We start from the raw sequence: 23,557 nt of genomic DNA on the forward strand, positions 1-23,557 counted from the left end.
TTATTGAACAAAAGGTCATTTAAGGTGTTGGACCATTAAACGGTCTTTTGATTTTGAAAGATGAGAAACGTTAAGGCGTTGGACCATTAACGATCTCTTGTTTTTGAAAGGAGAGAAACGTTAAGGCATTGGACCATTAACGATCTCTTGGGGTGGTCGACAAAAGCGGGGCTTTTGCTCCTACGTATCCTCAATTGCGATGAGGAAATCAGACCTACGTAGTTCTTGCAAAAGCGGTAAAGTCACATGTTGATTTTATGCTTTTGAGCGGTCCATGTTAACCGATAAAAGCAAAGAGGACCGTTTAAGGCGTTGGACCTTAAAACGGTTTTTAGTGATTTTTCGGACAAAACTTGATTTGTGAGTCTATTTTAGTCTTAGTTTCACTTTGGTTATTAATCAATTCATTCAAGAAAACTTTCAAAGAAAAACGTCCGATTGATTTTTTTTTTTGTTATTTTGTTCAAAGATATTTTGATTATTTTATTATTATTTTTCAAGATATTTTGATTATTTTACTTTTTTTTGGTTTAACCGAGGTTATAGCGTGAACGATCGGTTAGATTTCATTTTAAAAGTGATTAAATGAGATTACAACACAAATGATCGGTTGAAATTCATTTTATCATTTATTAGGTGAGAAAACGGCTTAAATAAATGGTAAAAGCGCGTTAGAGACAGAAGAAAAGAAATCGAAAATGAACGAAATAAAGATGAAAGCTTAAAAAACAAGAAATGAATTGAAAGTCTCGGATTCGAAAACTTACCCGTTGAAGAACGAAGAACGGATGAAGAACGATGAAGAACGGACGAAAACCTTCACGGATTTGCTTACGGAAACATCTCGGAAGCGTTACGGAAGCACCTCGGCTTGGATTTTCTTCACAGAAACAATTTTTTTCACCCAAAACAGCTGAAATACATAGCCAGGGGGCTCCGGGATCCTTAGAACAGCCCCCTTAGCCTATTTATAGGAAAAATGGGGAGGAGGTTGCCGCCCAGCTCGCCCAGGCGACCTTAGCTCGCCCAGGCGAGCTGGGTTGCTTCCTCCGGAAGACCCCCCTTCAAAAGACATTCTGCAAGGCACAATTCAAAATTTCGAAATTGCTATTTGCAACCCCCAATTTTGATAAGTTCACCCCCCTTCTTTCGTAATTAACGGAAAAGTTACGGAAGCCTTACGGAAGCATATAGGACTTGATTTTCTTCTTTTTTTCTCTTCCGTCTCACCCGTATTAAGTTAATTATGCTTATTTAGAGTTATGGGAATTTTACGGAAGCATTACGGGTGTCCCGGAAGCCCTGAAATCCCATTTTTCAACAAAATGGGGGGTGTGGTGGCCATCTAGCTCGCCCAGGCGAGCTAGGTTACTTCAACCTTAAGCAAGAAATTGCCCAGAAACCTCTAGAAGGGCCCAGATTCAAAAATTACTATTTGCACTGCCCATTTTACTAAATACACCTCCTTGCCTTTTTTTTGGTATTTTTTTCGTAACGTTACGAAACTTTACGAATTTCGTAACGATACTTGTTTTCTTTCCGTAATGTTACGGAACCTTGCGGATTACATAATCATCCCTTTTTTGACTTACGGATTGTTACGGAACCTCACGAATTGTGCAACGATGCTTCCTTTTGATCTCCGGTGTGTCACGGAACCTTACGGATTGTGCATCAATATTTTCTTTTGTTTTCCGGCATGTCCCAGAATTTCACAAATTGCCTAATGATGGGTGCCAAACACCTCACAAGGACCAAACAAAAGTTGCATGTCATCAAGCAAAGGTCCCCGGACGAAATTAGGGTATGACACATATCAAGACATGCCCGGTCTGGATTACGACATTGTGCAGCATAAGTTGCCTTTGAATCCCGGGTCTTCCCCGGTTAAGCAAAAGTTACGAAGAATGAGACCCGAGATGTCTTTAAAAATTAAAGAATAAGTAAGGAAGCAATTTGATGCAGGGTTCTTAGCTGTAGCTCGATATCCAGAATGGGTGGCCAATATTGTCCCAGTCCCGAAAAAGGACGGCAAGGTTCGAATGTGTGTAGACTACCGAGACTTGAACCGAGCCAATCCTAAAGACAATTTTCCCCTGCCACACAATGATATATTGGTAGATAATACAGCCAAGTTCGCCCTTTTCTCATTTATGAATGGTTTCTCGAGGTATAATCAAATAAAGATGGCACCCGAAGATGTAGAGAAGACCACTTTCGTCACCCTATGGGGGACTTTCTGCTATAAAGTGATGGCCTTCGGGCTGAAAAATGCCGAGGCAACCTATCAGCGTGCCATGGTGGCGTTGTTCCATGATATGATGAATATGGAAATAGAGGTCTACGTAGATGACATGATTGCCAAGTCTCGAACTGAGGACGAACACCTTGTCAATCTACATAAGCTGTTCGGAAGGTTACGGAAATACCAACTGAAGCTAAACCCAACCAAGTGTACCTTTGGGGTAAAGTCGGGAAAGTTGCTGGGATTTATCATAAGTCAGAAAGGGATAGAGATAGATCCCGAGAAAGTGAAGGCCATCCTTGAAATGCCAGAACCACGCACGGAGAAGCAGGTTCGGGGGTTCTTGGGCAGGTTGAATTATATCGCGAGATTTATCTCGCAACTCACCCCTACCTGTGAGCCCATTTTCAAGCTATTACGTAAGAACCAGGCGGTCCTGTGGAACAGTGACTGCCAAGAGGCCTTCGAGAAGATCAAACAGAGTCTCGCAAACCCCTCGGTGCTCATGCCACCTGTAACAGGGAGACCTCTTTTCCTGTACATGACCGTGTTGGACGAGTCTATGGGGTGCGTATTGGGTCAGCATGATGATTCTGGGAAAAAGGAGCAAGCCATCTACTATCTAAGCAAGAAGTTTACCGCATGTGAGATGAATTACTCAATGTTGGAAAGGACGTGTTGTGCTCTGGTATGGGCATCACATCGGCTTAGGCAGTACATGCTCAGCCATACCACGTGGCTTATTTCCAAAATGGATCCCGTGAAATACATCTTTGAGAAACCGGCCCTCACAGGACGAATCGCTAGGTGGCAGGTATTATTATTTGAATTCGATATAGTTTATGATGGAAGCTTGCTTGTGGGGCTTCTATGGAGGCTGGATCTTTGAGCTTCAATGGGGTCCTTTAATGGTGATTTTCCACCATGGAGATGCAGCGGAAGACAAAGGAAAATAGGTGAGAGGAGGCGCCATCCATTAAGGAATAAGCCATGGAAGAAGGAGCTTCACCACCAAGATGAGCCTTGGATAAGAAGCTTGAAGAGGATGCTTCAATGGAGGAAAAGAAAGAGGGAGAGAAAGAGAGAGGGGGGAGCACGAAATTGAAGGAATAAAAGAGGTATAGAAGTGGAACTTTGAAGTATGTCTCACAAGACTCTCATTCATCAAAGTTACAACAAGTGTTACACATGCTTCTATTTATAGACTAGGTAGCTTCCTTGAGAAGCTTTCTTGAGAAAACTTCCTTGAGAAGCTTCTTTGAGAAAACTTCCTTGAGAAGCTAGAGCTTAGCTACACACACCCCTCTCATAACTAAGCTCACCTCCTTGAGAAGCTTCCTTAAGAAGATTCCTAAAGAAGCTAGAGCATAGCTACACATACCTCTCTAATAGCTAAGCTCACCTCCTTGAGATGAGAAGCTAGAGCTTAGCTACACACCCCCTATAATAGCTAAGCTCACCCCCATGACAAAAAACATGAAAATAACAAAAAAAGTCCTTATTACAAAGACAACTCAAAATGCCCCGAAATACAAGGCTAAAACCCTATACTACTAGAATGGCCAAAATACAAGGCTAAAACCCTATACTACTAGAATGGCCAAAATACAAGGCCTAGACGAAGGAAAAACCTATTCTAATATTTACAAAGATAAGCGGGCTCATACTTAGCCCATGGGCTCGAAATTTACCCTAAGGCTCATGAGAACCCTAGGGCCTTTCCTTGGATCTCTAGCCCAATCTACTTGGAGTCTTCTAGCCAATGCCCTTGCGGGGTAGGATTGCATCATTCCCTCCACCTTGGAAAGGATTTGACCTCAAATCCCGAGGTTCTTCATACTCTGGGCTTCTTCCCTCAACACCTGTAAAAAGAACAAAAACACATGTATTAGTGGTGTTTGGTATGTTGAAGTAAGGTAAGGTCTGAAAACCCATTTCCTGGGCATCTTCCCATGAAGGAACATGGTTTCTCACCAACTCAATGAGTGGTGCTACAAGTATAGAAAAATATGGGACAAACCTTTTGTAAAAGTTTGTCAAGTCATGAATGCCCCAAATTTTTCTTATACTTGGTGGAGTGAGCCACTCAGGAATGACCTTTATTCTCTTAGGGTTCATGGGAACCCGTTGATCACTATTTGAAAAATTAAGAAAAGTAACGCAATAAAACATACCTTTTTCTGTATTTTCATATTGATTATTCCTACCAAAAAGTATGACAAACCTAAGGTGTCCCATATGAGTACCTAAGTTTGTATTGAAACTAAAAATAAGAACAAACCTACCTAATGGGTCCCTATGTACACACACCATGAAGATGTTAGGTGTACGAGTGATTTTACAAAAGAGGGTTGCACCACTCAAAACATTCATCATACCACCTATTTTAGGGACTTGGTGCCTAATAATACCTATTTTGGGCACCAAAAAAGCACAAGGATTTAAGCTCTTGCGAACCAAACCCTCATCCAACAACTTCTTTACTTGAGGAATAAACTCAAGCCCAAGAGGTGTTGCAATGCTAGCAAGTGTCTTTTTACAAAAGAGAAAATGTAGAGGTTTTCTAAGAGGGAAAGTTTCTTTAATGTTTGTCTTTATTATAAAATGAGTTTCCTTCTTAGCTAACCTCTTTGAGGAGACACTTACCTCCTTACACTTCTTTTTAACCACTAATGGTTGTCCATCTTCTTGGGGGTAGATTTCTTCACTAGATTCTTCCCCTTTTGCTTCTTCACTTTCACTAGAGGAAGGTGAAGTAGTAGCCTCATCTTGGCTACTATAAATGTCTTGGCCCCTCATAATCATGGTTTTTGTGGTGGGGCATTGAGAAGTAATGTGTCCTTTTCCAAGACATTTAAAGCACTTTATAGAGCTAGTTTTCTCTTGCATACTAGCCTTAGGGGCTTGCTTTTCTATTGCCTTCCCCTTATCATCTTTGGGCTTAGAAGGTGTCACCCCTAAGATGCCTTGACCTTGGTCTTTCTTTGGATAAGAGTGAGAGCCATAAGATTTTGAAGTAGACTTCTTTTTAAGTTGTTGCTCTACCCTTATTTCCCAATCTAAGTTAGCCTCTACATTGTCCTTCCCATGGAAGTATGAGAGGTTAATGTTAGACTCTTGAGGCTTTCTTTCCTTTTCTCTTCTATGGGAGTGAGGTCTAAGATGTGACCTATGCCTTCCTTCGTAATAGTCACGAAGTTCTTCACTTAGGCTCTTGCAAGAGTTATCACTACTATAGGAGGCATGTTTTTCTCTTTTCATTTCTTTCATTATTTTTCTTCTTTCTTCCTCTCTTATTTTCTTTCTTTCATCTTGACTTATTTCTTCCACTCTTTTTTTTCCTTTTTCTTTTCTCTCTTGTTTTTCTTTCCATAACTTGAGGGAACTCAACTCATCTAAGATTCTGGATAAAGGGTCTTTATGACTAGTACCCTTGCCATTAACACTAGATGAATGATGACTCATGTTGGTTCCTAAGTTGTGGTTCTTTCTTGTAGGAGGTTTGAAAACAAAAGGTAAAAGAAACTATGGTTGAAACTAGCCAAATAAACACTAAAAGAGGTGTGAAAGATAAGGTAAAAAAACTAATTGGTAAAATGCAAGCTATCTAGGCGGTTTGACAATGGAAGGTAAAAGAAATAAGCTATGAAAGTAAGCAAGAAATGTAAACTAGGTGAATCCTAAGAGTGTTTGGATGACCACATTCAAGGTTCCCAACAAAACACTCACTATCCTAAGTAAAAATTGCCTAAAATTATTACACACAAATAGAAGTTTGGTAACCTATTGGAGGCTCCCAACACACTTCCAATGAAAGGCCTTTTAGTTACAAAAACTTGAAAGCAATGAAGGTAAGTAAATTGCAAATTACAAAATTACAAAACGGTCCTCAATTTTGGTGGTTGTTCTCTCTTTGGTGATTCACTCAATTTGGAGTGCTTCTTCGTCCAATAGCTCTTAAGGTGGTTGGCCCCTTGCTTCTGGACTCAAATTCTTCAAGGGATGGCACCAATCCTCCTTCCAATTCCCTATATGGCAACCCACAAACAAGGAAACAAAGAGACAAGCAATAACCAAAGACCAAAAAAAATGAAATGAAAGCTAAACCAATGGAGTTTTAACAAGACAATTTTTCAAGGATTATTCAACAATTAAAGCAATGAAAAGGACATAGAAGCAAGCTAGGACTCAAAGAGAAACTTAGAATGGCTCTAGAGTAGAGTAAAAAAACTGAAAAAAAAGGCTCAACAAAACTCTAGATTTGGCACTTGTCTTCAGACTAATTTTGAATTGAAATTTCCAATTATAGAATAAATTTTGAGCCAAAACAACAAGCACCCTTCCCTTTCGCCTTTTTTTTCTGGATACTGATTTTCCTGCCAACTTGTGCGTTTTTTCGTATTTTTTCCTTTTATCCAAATCACTTGTTTCTTTTTTTATAACTTTTTTCCAGATGTCTATAGAATTCAGTAAAAATTTAGCTCAAAATTCGAAGTAACCAATTCTCAGTAATTTTTACAAGTTTGTATGTCCAAGCTGCCAGCACCAGCGATTTGTTTCTTTAAGCATGGTATATTGATTGCCTTGGGCTTACTTTCAACCTTCCTATGTATGTTGAACTCACTAGGATTGTTTACCACAGTTTTCGGAGTTCAATATTCACTTAGGATCAACATTTCAGCCAGCAATTCAATCACCAAAACTCAAATTCATAATAGACACAATCATAAAGAAACCTAAAAGTTCAAGAAAAGGTTCACAATCAAAGACTCTCTAAGAATTTTGCATGAACATGTTAAGGACTAATTAACATGAAAGATTTGACTCAAATCAAATAATAGGCTAAAAGAATTTCATACACTCATGAACAAATGAGTTAGACAAAGAAACAAGAAAATAAAATTCAGCACAACATAAGAAATCTTATGTGACAAGTTTCATGACTAGACATGACTTCTATGACAAAACTACAATAGGTGAACAAGTCACTCTAGATTTATGAGGTTTTCTTCTACTTTAATATTTTTGTAAGAATTTTATGGTTTAGGTTTCAGCCACAAAAAATAACAAGACAAAACTCAAAGGAACCTAAACTCAACACAATTCATGGTTCAAGAACAAGAACAAGAAATTTGAACCATAGAAAATCAAATCTAACTTCTATAGCAAGTTTAATCGGTGGAAACTCTAAAGAATCATGTTAACAACATTTAGAACAAGACATGTGAGGAGATACATGGAGAAAAATGAAGAAACAACAATGGAAGAGAAGGTAAAGAAAAAAAATTAATGGAGGTTTAAGGAGCACCTACTTGAAGCTCTTGTGCTCTGATTACCACTTGATGGAAGCTTGCTTGTGGGGCTTCTATGGAGGCTGGATCTTTGAGCTTCAATGGGGTCCTTTAATGGTGATTTTCCACCATGGAGATGCAGCGGAAGACAAAGGAAAATAGGTGAGAGGAGGCGCCATCCATTAAGGAATAAGCCATGGAAGAAGGAGCTTCACCACCAAGATGAGCCTTGGATAAGAAGCTTGGAGAGGATGCTTCAATGGAGGAAAAGAAAGAGGGAGAGAAAGAGAGAGGGGGGAGCACGAAATTGAAGGAATAAAAGAGGTATAGAAGTGGAACTTTGAAGTATGTCTCACAAGACTCTCATTCATCAAAGTTACAACAAGTGTTACACATGCTTCTATTTATAGACTAGGTAGCTTCCTTGAGAAGCTTTCTTGAGAAAACTTCCTTGAGAAGCTTCTTTGAGAAAACTTCCTTGAGAAGCTAGAGCTTAGCTACACACACCCCTCTCATAACTAAGCTCACCTCCTTGAGATGAGAAGCTAGAGCTTAGCTACACACCCCCTATAATAGCTAAGCTCACCCCCAAGACAAAAAACATGAAAATAACCAAAAAAGTCCTTATTACAAAGACAACTCAAAATGCCCCGAAATACAAGGCTAAAACCCTATACTACTAGAATGGCCAAAATACAAGGCCTAGACGAAGGAAAAATCTATTCTAATATTTACAAAGATAAGCGGGCTCATACTTAGCCCATGGGCTCGAAATCTACCCTAAGGCTCATGAGAACCCTAGGGCCTTTCCTTGGATCTCTAGCCCAATCTACTTGGAGTCTTCTAGCCAATGCCCTTGCGGGGTAGGATTGCATCAGTTTATGTCACCCAAAAGGCTGTAAAGGGAAGTGCCTTAACGGATTATTTGGCCCAGCAACCCCTCCAGGATTATCGGCCGATGCACCCTGAGTTCCCAGATGAAGATATCATGGCCCTGTTTAAAGAGAATCGGACACACGAGGACATAGACAAATGGATTGTTTGCTTCGATGGGGCATCTAACGCTTTGGGCCACGGAGTAGGGGCGGTCCTGGTATCCCCGGATGATCAGTGTATTCCTTTCACGACTAGGCTAGGTTTTGATTGTACCAACAATATGGCCGAGTACGAAGCATGCGCCCTCGGGGTTCAGGCGGCCATTGATTTTGATGTAAAACTACTCAAGGTGTATGGAGACTCAGCTTTGGTGATACGCCAGTTGAAAGGAGAATGGGAAACTAGGGATCCGAAGTTGATACCCTATCAAACTCACATCTTGAGGTTAGCCAAGTACTTTGACGACATTTCTTTCCACCACATTGCATCCCTCGACTTGCCGACACAACCTGCAAACATTAAGGGAAAGGCTAAGATGGTGGAAGAGCAAAATGACAAGACGAACCTTACTCCGAACGAGGATATTCCAATGAAGGGTCTTCCAGAGAAAAGGGATGGCTCTGGCAAGAAGGAAGTGTCGCTAGAGGAAGCAAGTGAGTTTCTCCGCATTATTCAGCAGAGCGAGTTCAAGGTCATTGAACAGCTCAACAAAACCCCGGCCAGGTTCTCTCTTTTGGAATTACTCATAAGCTCTGAGCCTTATCGGGCTTTGCTAGTAAGGTCTTGAACGAAGCTCATGTGGCTCAAGATATCTCTGTAGAGGGCTTTGGAGGACTCGTCAATAGTATCACCGCCAACAATTATGTCACCTTCACCGAAGAAGAAATCCCTGCCGAGGGGAGAGGGCATAACAGGGCTTTTCATGTATCAGTCAAGTGCATGGACCACGTCGTAGCCAAGGTGCTTATCGATAATGGTTCCAGTTTAAACGTAATGTCCAAAAGCACTTTGGAGAAATTACCGTTTAATGCTTCCCATCTAAAGCCAAGTTCCATGGTAGTTCGTGCCTTCGACGGCACCTGCTGAGAGGTTAGGGGAGAGATCGACCTCCCTGTACAGATAGGCCCCCATACCTGTCAGGTTACCTTTCAAATAATGGACATTAACCCCGCTTACAGCTGCCTTTTGGGGCGCCCATGGATCCACTCGGTGGGAGTCGTTCCCTCTACGCTCCACCAAAAATTGAAATTCGTAGTAGAGGGGCATTTGGTTATCGTATCGGGCGAAGAAGACATCTTGGTGAGTTTCCTGTCCTCTATGCCATACGTGGAAGCCGCGGAGGAGTCATTAGAAACAACCTTCCAGTTTTTTGAGGCGGTCAGCATTGCCTCTGTAGATTCCTTCTCTGTGCAACCTTTCTTGTCCGATGCGGCAGTAATAATGGCCCGAGTGATGTTGGGCAATGGTTACGAGCCCAGAATGAGTTTAGGCAAGGACAACGGCGGCATAACCAGCCTGATAAGTGCTAGAGGAAGCCGTGGGAAGTTTGGGTTAGGCTATAAACCCACACAAGCGGACATAAGGAAAGGCATTGCAGGAAGGAAGAGTGGAGGTCAAGGCTCACGATTGGGACAAGAAGTCAAAGGAGGCCCGCCCTGCCACATCAGCAGGAGCTTTATAAGCGCGGGTCTAGGACACGAAGGCCAAGTTGTTGCAATATGTGAAGATGATTCGCCAAGTGGGTCGGAGTTGGTACGACCATGCCCTCCTAGTTTTCGACTAGGAAATTGGCGAGTGGAGGAACGCCTGGACATTTACGCCACAAGCATAATGTAACCCTTTGTGGCTTTTAAACTCTACAGTTGGGCCTAGGCTTTAGAGTTTTCTTTTGTTAAGGCTTTATGTCTTTTGTTCCTAAATTTGTAATATAAAAGATCTTTCTTCATCTGTTCCTACGTCTCTACCCATTCTCATCCATTTGCATGTTTATTTCTTTACGTTTAAACGCCAGATCCAACGACGAGTCCCTCGAAGGTACTAATACCTGGTACCCGACCATCGATTTTGAGCAAGAAACGAATCAATAAAGAGGACGAGGATGTGGGACTTCCCCCGGAGTTGGGGAAGATAGTCGCCCATGAGGACCAAGAGATAGGGCCTCATCAAGAAGAGACAAAACTAGTGAACTTAGGAACCGACAGTGGGAAAAAGGAAGTAAAGATAGGCACGAGTATGACCACACCCATCCAAGAAGAATTGACAGCCCTGCTGAAAGACTACCAAGACATCTTTGCTTGGTCGTACCAAGATATGCCCGGTTTGAGTTCTGACATTGTACAACATCGATTACCTCTAAATCCCGAGTGTTCCCCGGTAAAACAAAAACTGAGGAGGATGAAGCCCGAGACATCCTTGAAAATAAAAGAAGAGGTGAAGAAACAATTTGATGCTGGTTTTTTGGCTGTCGCTCGGTACCCAGAATGGGTTGCCAACATTGTACCAGTCCCTAAGAAAGATGGAAAGGTGCGAATGTGTGTGGATTATCGGGACTTAAATCGAGCCAGTCCCAAAGACAATTTTCCTTTGCCGCACATCGATATCCTCGTGGATAATACGGCCAATTTCGCTTTGTTTTCCTTTATGGACGGGTTCTCCGGTTACAATCAGATAAAAATGGCACCGGAGGATATGGAAAAGCCTACCTTTGTCACCCTATGGGGAACATTTTGTTACAAGGTGATGTCCTTTGGACTCAAAAATGCTGGGGCAACTTATCAACGGGCTATGGTAGCTTTGTTCCACAATATGATGCACCAAGAGATCGAGGTCTATGTGGACGACATAATTTCCAAATCTAAAACTGAGGAGGAACACCTTGTCAACCTGCAGAAGTTGTTCGAAAGGCTTAGGAAGTATCAATTGAGGTTAAACCCCGCTAAGTGCACTTTTGGGGTCAAGTCAGGGAAGTTGCTAGGTTTCATCGTAAGCCAAAAAGGGATAGAGGTGGACCCCAAAAAGGTAAAGGCCATCCTTGAAATTCTGGAACCCTGTACCGAGAGGCAAGTTCGAGGTTTCCTGGGACGTTTGAATTATATTGTCAGATTCATATCACAGCTCACTGCTATTTGTGAGCCTTTGTTCAAACTCTTACGCAAAAACCAAATCGTCCGCTGGAATGAGGATTGTCAAGAGGCGTTTGGAAGGATCAAAAAGTGTCTCATGAATCCTCCTGTTGTTATGCCACCGATACCCGGAAGGCCTCTCATCTTGTATATGACGATTTTGGACGAGTCGATGGGATGTATGTTGGGGCAACATGACGAGTCCGGGAAGAAAGAGCGCACTGTCTACTACTTGAGTAAGAAGTTCACGGCCTGTGAAATGAATTACTTCCTGCTCGAAAGAACGTGTTGTGCTTTAGTCTGGGCGTCCCACCGCCTAAGACAATACATGCTGAGCCATACCACCGGGTTGATATCCAAGATGGACCCGGTTAAGTACATCTTTGAAAAGCCAGCTCTCACAGGACGGATCGCCCGGTGGAAAGTCTTGCTATCTGAGTTTGATATAGTTTATGTCACCCAAAAGGCGATAAAAGAAAGTGCCTTAGCAGATTATTTGGCTCAGTAGCCTCTCAAAGACTATCAGCCCATGCATCCCGAATTCTCGGATGAGGACATAATGACCTTGTTTGAGGAAAAATTAGACGAGGACCGGGACAAATGGACTCTATGGTTTGATGGAGCGTCAAACGTTCTAGGCCATGGCATTGGAGCAGTATTGGTTTCTCCAGACAATCAATGTATACCTTTCACGGCCAGGTTGGGATTTGACTGCACCAACAATATGGCCGAGTATGAAGCGTGTGCCCTAGCCGTCCAGGCGGCAATTGACTCTAATGTCAAACTGCTCAAAGTGTACGGGGACTCGGCACTGGTGATTCACCAGCTGAGAGAGGAACGGGAAACTAGAGACCCCAAACTGATACCCTACAAAGCCTATATCAAGGAGTTGGCTGATTCCTTTGATGAGATCTCCTTCCATCACGTTCCCCGAGAGGAAAATCAAATGGCGGATGCGCTTGCTACTCTGGCATCCATGTTCCAGCTAACACCGCACGGGGACCTACCATACATTGAGTTCTGGTGTCGTGGCAGACCCGCGCAATGTTGTCGGGTGGAAGAAGAACGGGACGGTAAACCTTGGTATTTCGATATCAAGCGATTCATTGAAAGCAAAGGATACCCACAGGGGGCTTCCGACAATGATAAAAGGACATTGAGGAGATTGGCGGCCGGTTTCTTCATGAGCAGGAGCATACTATATAAAAGAAACCATGACATGACTCTCCTGTGGTGCGTGGATGCCAAAGAGGCAGACCACATGATCAAGGAGGTCCACGAGGATTCGTTCGGAACGCATGCCAACGGGCATGCTATGGCCAGGAAAATCCTAAGAGCAGGTGATTACTGGCTCACCATGGAAAGTGATTGCTGCATCCATGTAAGGAAATGCCATAAATGTCAAGCGTTCGCGGACAATGTCAATGCTCCGCCACATCCTCTGAATGTCATGTCCTCTCCTTGGCCTTTTTCCATGTGGGGGATAGACGTCATAGGGGCCATCAAACCCAAGGCTTTGAACGGTCATCGCTTCATTCACGTGGCAATAGATTATTTCACCAAATGGGTCGAAGCGGCTTCCTACACCAATGTCACGAGGAGTGTAGTGGTCAGATTCATCAAGAGGGAGCTGATTTGTCGGTACGGACTCCCTAGGAAGATCATTACCGACAATGGTACCAATCTGAATAACAAGATGATGCAGGAAATGTGCACGGATTTCAAAATCCAACATCACAATTCCACGCCCTACCGACCAAAGATGAACGGAGCCGTGGAAGCAGCCAACAAAAATATTAAGAAAATTATTCAGAAGATGACAGTGTCATAGAAAGATTGGCATGAGATGTTGCCTTTTGCCTTGCATGGATACCGAACTTCGGTACGAGCTTCTACTGGGGCAACGCCGTATTCCATGGTTTATGGAACGAAAGCGGTACTCCTATTTGAAGTAGAGATCCCTTCCCAGAGAATACTAGCAGAATCAGGTTTAGAAGAATCAGAGTGGGCTCAAACACGCTATGACCAACTCAACCTTATTGAAGGTAAGCGCTTGACGACCATGAGCCACGGGCGCCTGTATCAACAAATAATGAAGACTACGTTCGACAAGAAGGTGCGCTTGCGCAAGTTCCATGAGGGGGACCTTGTGCTGAAAAAGATGTCCCACGCTGTTAAAGATAATCGAGGGAAGTGGGGCCCGAACTACGAAGGACCTTTCATTGTGAAAAAGGATTTTTCCGGAGGGGCCCTGGTGCTTACCAACATGGATGGCAATGAGCTACCTTTACCCATGAACTCTAATGTTGTCAAGCGATACTACACTTAGAATCTGGGGCAATTAAGGATATTGCTGCATGTTCTTTCATTTCTATGTGTTCTTCTTGGTTTCCCCCAGGAATTCCTGTTTGCTATAATTTTCTCGTCACGGTCTTTTAAAAAGAAGAGAATATGAGTTTGAGACTTCAGTCCTCACTTTTTGTGCTTTAAACCATGTACAGTTGTGATAACCTGAGCCTTTTCGCTCAGTCCATGGGATGCCCCAAGCGCTTAATTAAAACTGAACCTAACCAACTTTCACTAAAAAGATTATTGCATTTGAAAACACTCATGCATACGCATACGCATGCATATTTTATGATAACAGGGGCAGAATCGTCTTAGGCAGTGCTCAGATGTCGGGACGAAGCTGAAGGCAGAAACCCATCAAGGGAAAACGATAACGCAGCCACGGTGTGCCACGCAATGCCGTTTTCTACTTTCAGGTACTTAGGGACGAACGCAGGTAGAGGCTAGGGTCACGACCGATGGATCATCCTCCCTTGCCGAGCTCTGGACAAACGGAAAGTGTGGCATCCCCAAAATAATGATTGGTTTAATAGTAACGATTTAAATAACAAAAACCATGGTAAATTTTTTTTTCTTCTTTTTCTTTTTCTTTTCTTTCTCTTTTCACCATAACTAGGTTTAGAAGGAAAATCCTCACTATAGAGTCCTGAATGGCCAGTTCACAACTCTATTCGGAGTCATTTCTTTCTTACCACTCATAATCTCTAAACTATTTTGCTGTTTCAAAAGGAATAACGTACCAGCCATTACTTTAGGTCGTCACGTGAAAATAAAAGAATAAAATACGGTCGATAAACTTTTTTATAAATAAAGGTTGCTAATGCTTTCTTTTCAAATAACAAGGTTAAACATAAGTACATTCATCATTTAAAAGCTGTCCAAAATATGGGAGTTTTACAAAATACATAGTGTCATCCAGAGCAAAAGTATCCACTGTAGTAGCTTCAGCCACATGTATACAATCATCAAATACCTATACAATAGGTCTACCCATACCAAAAACAAAAGAGTAAACCTAACAGTCAGTCCTAGATACACCCACCCTCAAAAAGTATATAAAACTAGTCCGAAAAGCTGTCTGCTAGGATGAAGAGCCTCCGCTGATCGCCATCTCTCCCGGGCCACTATCCTCTGTAGAGTCTGCCTCAGATGCCGACGTGACTTCCTCGGGAGAATCCACCTCAGGAAGGGGATCCTCATCACCCTCTAGAAAGTCAAGAGCATCCACAGCAGGCTCAGGAGGTAGCTCCTCAAGATCCTCCTCAGGGTCTTCCTCGGACGACGTTACCTCGATCACTTGGACTGGTTCCACTAGACGATATGGTGTAGGCGTGGGTAGTATCCACTCCACAGTGCGCTGAAGCGTGCGCGTGGGTTCATCTGGATGCACTAATGAAGTAGCCGTGAATCGGATCGTGCCCCGAAATCGGCACCTCGTGTTGCCTTCGAGGGTCTCCCAAGCTCCCTCTAGGCATTCCATCTCCACTCGATCATGGATTAGCTGCGCCGCCATCACGATCTACAGGAAAGAAAATAAAGGGGTAGACTCTTTCACGAGAATCTAACTACGCCGCAACACAATGCGTCTCATAACCACTACATGCAAGTAAAAGGGGTATCTTAAAGCTTTTCATCTCTGGTAATCGATTACACAACCTTGGTAATCGATTACCAGAGGCCAAACTCGAATTACACAGCTTCAGGACATGAAAACCTGAAAAAGGCACTGTGTAATCGATTACACATACCTGGTAATCGATTACCAGTGACCCATTCCTCTGTGTAATCAATTACACAGACTGGTAATCGATTACCAGAGGCCTCCACAATCTCCCAGTTCCCTTTTTGAAGCCTGGTAGTCGATTACACCCCTTGGTAATCGATTACCAGAAGCTCTCCTAGCTTCCTAACCTCGTTTTCAAGCCTGGTAATCGATTACCAGAGACCATTTTAGCCTCCTGTCTTCATTTTTAAGCCTTGTAATTGACTACCCAACCTTGGTAATAGATTACCAGAGGCCATATCTCACATATAAATCAAAGTTCACAGCTGGCCAGCCACCACACAAGCCTCCTTGCTTTGTGGTCTTTGTTCCTTTTATCTGTTGACTGCCAGGAGCTCGCCTGTTTAGGTACATCACAGGTTCTCACTGACTGACTATGCCCGAGTTGGGTCGAGATTGGTCAAGCTTGGTTTTGGGCAATAGCACCCCACCTGACGTCCCCAAGGTCTCCTGACCCCCGCGACATATCTCCAGGTACCACTCTGTGGTCAACGAATAAAAGCAGGAAGTTTCACCCTTCTACACTTCCTCATCTCAAGCTTGTAGGATTATGGGGTACCCATCACATGTGGTACTAGGTGGCGGTCGGGCGATGGTGCACAACAAGTTTTCCACATCCACAAATCGCGCATAAACCCACCATCCCCTGTTGCCCACCTCCAACTGAGCTCACGTACTCCCACGTAGCCCATATCCTCGTTTTTCTCAACCCCGGGTCCCCATCCATCCTCCCAAGCTTCCCCAACATCCAGGTAATTCCACATCCAATCATCATGGACTAACAAAACCAAGCAAAACAGAGCAAAGGCAGAAAACTCTACCCAAAACACAACTCAAAATCACAGCTTTTCACATACAAATACCCCAGTAACATTTCCTTCGTTCCAATTCGTTAACCGTTGGATTGACTCGAAAATTTTACTGAAAGTCTCTAGTACATAAGTATACATTTTGACCGTTGGGATCTGCTAGCAAACATCCAGAACTCATTCTGTACTACTCTTTCCACAACCAGCAAATACATAGCATTTTTCTGCACTTATGCAAAATTCTGCTGCACAATCTCACAGCAAAATTCTGCATAAAGTGCAGATTTCGAAAATCACACTTTCCCTCATCCAATCTTGCCCAAATCAAATCCTACAAGTCCCAAATCATGTATCAATCGTGTCTAAACCAAAGTCAAGCTTCAAAACACAGCAACACAAAATCTAGGTGTCCAAAACCCCTCAATTTAATGGATTTTCTAGGTTTGAGCAGTGAAATTGAGAATGAGATAATTTTGAAGCAAACTCTCACCTCACACAAGTCTATAACATCAATTTAAACTTGTTCAAACTGGATTTACGCCTAAAATTTCACCGAATCAAAATTTGACTCTTCAACACCCAAATTTACCCTACAAATGGCTCTTTGTTCACTTTGGTCATTTGTTTTCCTCTCTAGCACAGCCCAAGCTTTCTCATAAGTCCTAAAAGACATTTCAAGCTAGGATTAACTCACTCTAACCTCCAAATACCACTAAATCCAGATTTGGCCTTCCAACTCTCAAAGACTCACTCTTTTTCCACTCACAACAACATATTCTCACCTTCCAACCCTAGGTTAACTCTACCCTTCACCTCTAACAGTTTTCCATAAGTAATTTCAGCACATAAACATCACAAGCATCATCATAAAAACCCTAAAACTGAATGGGTAAGCTTAGCTCATCCAAACATGGCAAGTTCAATATGCTTTCAACAAATTTCTTCCCAAATAACCATCATGAAGCAGAAACTTAGCAAAACTACCCATCATATCTCCCAAAATCCCATACCCACGAAAATCAAGAGAGAAAGAAGTCCACCCAAACCTGAAATTTCAAAGTCCCACACGTAGAGATGCGCTTCACGACTCCGAAAATGCCCTCCTTTCGTGATTTGGAGCAGAAATGATGGCCAAAGGTTGGAGCTTTGTTTGGAGCTTCAATGGAGAATGAAGGAGAAAGAAAAAGCAACGTGAGGGAGAGGGAGAGAGAACTTCTGAAAATGTGGGGCTGAGTGAGGAGAGAGAGTTTCTTTTTAGTTTTTTTTTATTTTAAAAAAAGGCTTTTCTCTTTTCTTTTTATTTTATTTAAGCTATGCCACATGTCTCCATTTGAGTGGATTAAAAAGGGCCCGCTTTCTCTTTTGATGTGACCCATATACAGCCACAGAAAGTGAGAAAAATCTGACCTTTTTGAAACGCTAAAATCCTACCTCGGTTTGCGTGTCGTTTCTCTGGTTCCAGTTCCTCGCGTTTCTTTGCGTCCATCAGGGCTAGTTTTCGAAAGTAATCAATATATATATCAAAACACTCAGAATAAAACCCCGAGCGTGGTTCAGAGGTTGGTTTTGTTAAGTTTTAAGTCGCACGCAAAACAATGATTTTTAGACTAATTAATTAAGAATTAACCCATAACCTCCTAGTTATGGATTTCTCTTCCTTAATTAGCCTAACCCGCATATCTTGCCCCCCATTATTCCTACTTCTATCAAGAACATATATGCATATACACTGAATAATACTTATATATATATATATATATATATATATATATATATATATATATATATATATATATATATATATAATCATTCAAAATACATCGTTTCCAAAAATTCCGAGTAGAAATTTCCAGGATGTCACAGAAAGCGCCGCTGCAAGGCAGCCTAGTATCCTTTAAATTCCCAGTAATTATTTATTGTTGTGTTTTTAAAAAATAAATACTGGATGCCTAATATACCCTGAGGGGGTTTGAGTAAGCGAACGCCGACCTATAGAAAGCCTTGCTTATTTCTTCCCAAAAAAAAAAAACAGGTTAGCTCGCCTGGGCGAGCACCCCTGCACCTGCAAATATAAAAAACGAGGGAGGGGGAGTTTTCTGCACCCAAAACTCTCCCCCCTCACATCAAAAACACCAAGCTCACAGGAACTACGAAGACAGCAGCCCCCAAAGCTTCCATTGTTGAGTTTTTGCTTCCCTTTTCATGCTTTGTTTCAGTCCCTACAAGTAAGTGCACTTTCCGTTGGTTATTTGGCTCTCCATTGATGTGTTTTTAGTGCTTTAGTTGCTCATTTTCTGCAAAATTCGTGAAGCAATTCACATGTGAATCCATGCTTGTTTTCGCTAAATTAACGGGTTGTAAGGGATGGCCTTAGGCCTATGTTGCATTCTGGAGTAATGGGGCATGCCACATTGCCCCCATTCTCTTGCTATTCATGCCTAAACATGCGCCTACCAAGTGCTCGGTGAAATGCCTCAATGACATATGGGCATGGTTTTGTGAACTTTGGATTGTGGGGCTGTTTTATGTGCATAGGGACAACATGTAGAGGTTAAAATGAGTGCCCGAATGCGATTCTAGGCCTAGGAACCCAAGCTTTTGATTTCAATACAAGAAGGCATAAAGATGAGAGCATCGTGATAGGAATTTCCCTTTAGGCCAACGGCTGATTTTTGGGGCTGCACCATGGTTAGGATAGGTAGCTAGAGAAAAGACCCTTCAAATAAAACGTGTATATCTTGAATAGGTGGTCAAGCGCTTTATAAATGTACACACGTTTGAATGCTGCCCAAAATGAATATATGATGTGGAATTGCCTCTCAAGTGTAAATAGATGGCATGAAAATTCCTTCTAAAAAAAAAATGCAAGTGTGTGCATGACATGAGATTGGCTCTCCAATGTGCATATATGTATAAACCAATGTGAATGAAACAACAAAAAATTTGTATGTTAATAAAATACTCCAAATATGCGTAGGTAATTTTTGGTAGCAAAATACTTTGAATATGGACATGTGTAATTTTGACACAATACCTTGAACATGCATATATGAATTCTTTTCAAAAAATATATGTGTGGTAACTAGAATGTGTTGAATATGGACATGTGTAATTTTGACACAATACCTTGCGCGTGTGCATGGCCGTAAGTGTTCTTCTTTAAGGAAATATGTGCATAAGTTTGTTCTAAATCAAAAAGATTAGCATGCCGTTTTTTGCTTTAAAATAGCATTTCCTTGTAAATTAACTTTCCAAATGTTTGTCCTCGCAAGAAATGGCTCTGAAAAAGCTTTCCGCAAAGAGATCTAGGAGGGACGCCGCGGCTGAAGGGACCAGTGCCGCTCCTGAGTTTGATGGCCACTGTTTCAGGATCGCTGAGCACTAGCAGCGTTTCAAGGCCATCAAAGGATGGTCGTTCCATAGAGAGAGACGCATCCAGCTTAGGGACGATGAGTACACAGATTTTCAAGAAGAAATAGCTCGCCGACAGTGGACATCACTGGTCACTCCGATGGCTAAGTTTGACCCAGATATAGTCCTGGAGTTTTATGCTAATGCTTGGCCCACAGAAGAGGGAGTGCGGGATATGCGGTCATGGGTAAGGGGTCAGTGGATCCCCTTTGACGTAGATGCCCTCAGCCAGTTCCTGGGTGACCCGCTAGTGCTGGAGGAAGGCCAGGAGTGCGAGTTTAGTCAGAGGAGGAACAGGGCCGATGGGTTTGACGAAGAGGCCATTGCCCAGCTGTTATGCATACCAGGTCAGGATTTCGCCCAGACTGCTGCAGGGTGGCGGGTGAGGATCATGCACACCAGTATAACCACCTTGACCCAAATATGTATGACGTTGCTGCTTAGCAATGTCCTGCCCAGTGATCATAACTCCGACCTTCCTCTGCCAAAGTGTCAGTTGGTGTATGCCATCCTGACACGGATGAGCGTCCATGTGGCTCAGTTGATTGCTGATGCCATCTATTTATTTGCAGGTATGTCACCCACCAGGCACCCTCTAGACCCGGATAAGTCTAACAGGGCCCTAGGGTTTCCAAAATTGATCACGGGCCTCTGCCAGTCATTCGGGGTTCCCGTCACACCTAGTAAGGTGATCCGGCCGCCGATCACCCGAGCCTTCATTGAGAAGTATTGCACGCCTAGGCAGGCGCAGGGTGATGCACCGCAGGCCGCACATGCACCACCACCACCTCATCAGGCTGATCCTGCTGAGTCATTAGGCATGGAGCAGTATCTACAACACTTGGTTCGCCAACAGGCGGCCAACCACCAGGGGCAGGTGTAGATACCCGAGTGTCTCTACCAGCTCAGCCTCAGTCAGCAGGGCCAGGGTTTCGTTTCTTTTGCGTGCCCTACTCCAGATCAATTTAGGATTGAGGTCGCATGGCCCGGAGAATGGCCCGAGGCCCAGGCAGAGGAGGCGCCTGCAGGAGCACCCGGCGATGCAGAGGAGGCCCGCATGAATGAGGAGATGACAGACTTGCTCGGTTTCTTGGGAGGAAGCAGAGCCGCGTGACTGAGGTCACCGCATTTTTTTGACATTACTATTTTTTTTATTAGTTTGCTATTGACGTTTTTTGTTATTGTCTATATTGTTGTTGACATTACTATTTCATGTTCATATCGTTACTAACATTATTATTATTATCGTTCGTTCCTGTTAGAAATTTTTGGCATTATGGCTCTCAGTTATTTCGTCACCGTTTTTGCGACTTACCATTTCGTGCGTTTTTCGTTTACCTTGTGGTTAGACGTAAGTTGGTAGTGTGCGCCCTCGTCCGCACGACCATTTCAGAGAGAAAAAGAGAAAAAAGAAAAAGAAAAAAGGAGGAAGGAAATGAACAAATGATAAGTAACTTAAAAAAAAAGGGAAAAAGGAAAAGAGAGCAAGTAAGAAAAGAAAAAGAAGGAAGGAAAAAAGAAAATAATAAAAAAAAATAAAAAGTTGTCTAACTAAAAACAACATGCTTGTGAAAAGAGATAACTTGACCCAGGGTGAGAATGTCAATCCTTGTCCTCAGAAGAAAACAAAAAGAGAAAATTCCCAATCGAAGAGTGGGAGAAAGCAAAGAAAGGAAAGAAAATTCCTGATCAAAGATCGGAAGAAGAAAAAAAGAAATATACAGAAAGGTCTTTGGACCAGACAATATTTGAACAACACAGAATTGTGACAAGTAAACAAGAAAAGAAAGAAAACCACGACTTGAGGTGGTCCTCTCCCTTTGATTGCCAACCAAAAGCCTGTGCGTCGGTGACTTGTTTACCTCATGCTAAACAAAAACAGAAAAGGAAAAAGTCAAAAACACTCAAAGCCAAAGTTCCCACCAAATGAACCCATTCCCAAGACAAAGTCCTATTGATCCATGATCACGTATGTAGTCTTTGATTTGATAGGAAATGACTTGCAAAGCCAAGTCATGACATATCTATGGTTTGGAATTAGGATGAAACACTTATCAGTGTGAGATTGATACACTTTGAGTGATTTTATTCTATTTTTGTTGAGCCCAGTGTTTCCTCCAAATGGTCATTTAGAAGCGAAATGCTAACATCCAAAGTCTCATTTATGGTTATAAGAAAATTTCATCAGCATGCTCCCCTTCCCCGGTAGACACATTGTTTTTCATCCGAAAAGCATATGTTGCTCTGATTAGTTGGAAGTTTTCTCTCTTTACTAAAGCATGTTCGCATTTTAGTGAAGAAAACACCAAGACTATTTGTAGTCTCACAAGTTATCCAGAACTACGTAGGTCTGAGTTCCTCATTGAGGATACGTAGGAGCAAGAGCCTCCCATTTGTCGGCCGCCCCACAATCTCTGTCATACTGACCTTGGAGTCATGTGACAGGCGTAAATACCCAAGTGGTTATCCATACAAACCTTTTGCTATCTATAAGACTCAAAGCATGATAGCACGCAAAGACTAACATCGTCTTCTGCGCCTTTTGTCATCCAGAGGCGACGGGCCCGATGACATGCGGGAACCATTTGGTCTCGCACTTTTTTTTTGCTATCTCCAAGACTCAAAGCATGATAGCACGCAGAGACTAACGTCGTCTTCTGCGCCTTTTGTCATCCAGAGGCAGCGGGCCCGATGACATGCGGGAACCATTTGGTCCCACACTTTTTTTGCTATCTCTAAGACTCAAAGCATGATAGCACGCAAAGACTAACATCGTCTTCTGCGCCTTTTGTCATCCAGAGGCGGCGGGCCCGATGACATGCGGGAACCATTTGGTCCTGCACTTTTAAACTTTCTTTTGCTATCTCTAAGACTCAAAGTATGATAGCACGTAGAGACTAACGACGTCTTCTGCGCCTTTTGTCATCCAGAGGCGGCGGGCCTGATGACATGCGGGAACCATTTGGTCCCGCACTTTTAAACTTTCTTTTGCTATCTCTAAGACTCAAAGCATGATAGCACGTAGAGAATAACATCGTCTTCTGCGCCTTTTGTCATCTAGAGGCGGCGGGCCCGATGACATTCGGAGACAAATTACGGTCATCCGCACGCTCAATGAGTGATAAATGCGCAGAGACAAATTCTGCGCTCTTTGTCATTCAGGAGCAGCAAGTTGAGTAATAAATGCGCAAAGACAAATTCTGCGCCCTTTGTCTTTCAGGAGCGGCAAGTTAAGTGATAAACGCGCGGAGACAAATTATGTGCCCTTTGTCATTCAGATTTCGCAAGTCGAGTGATAAACGCGCAGAGACAAATTCGGCGCCCTTTGTCATTCGGGGACAGTAAGTCAAGAGGTATGCGGAGACAAATTAGGGTCATTCCGCACACTTTTTCTCCATCCAGAGGCGATCGTGTCCGGTGGCATGCAAAGACAAATTATGGTCATTCTGTGTCTTGCCACCCAGGCTCGATCGTGTCCAACAACACGCAGAGACAAATTATGGTCATTCTGCGTCTTGTATCAACCAAGAGGAACAAATTCAACAGTATCAGGATGATGTGTCGGTACTGATCATTTTCAAATTTTTGCAGGTTTCGCTGGCAGGGAGATTCACTGGCCGAATGGTGTTTCGCTCGAACGAAATTAGTGTCTTATCTTTACTTCCCTTTTA

Source organism: Glycine soja, chromosome 7, assembly GCF_004193775.1.
Source record: "Glycine soja cultivar W05 chromosome 7, ASM419377v2, whole genome shotgun sequence".
Lineage (NCBI taxonomy): Eukaryota > Viridiplantae > Streptophyta > Magnoliopsida > Fabales > Fabaceae > Glycine > Glycine soja.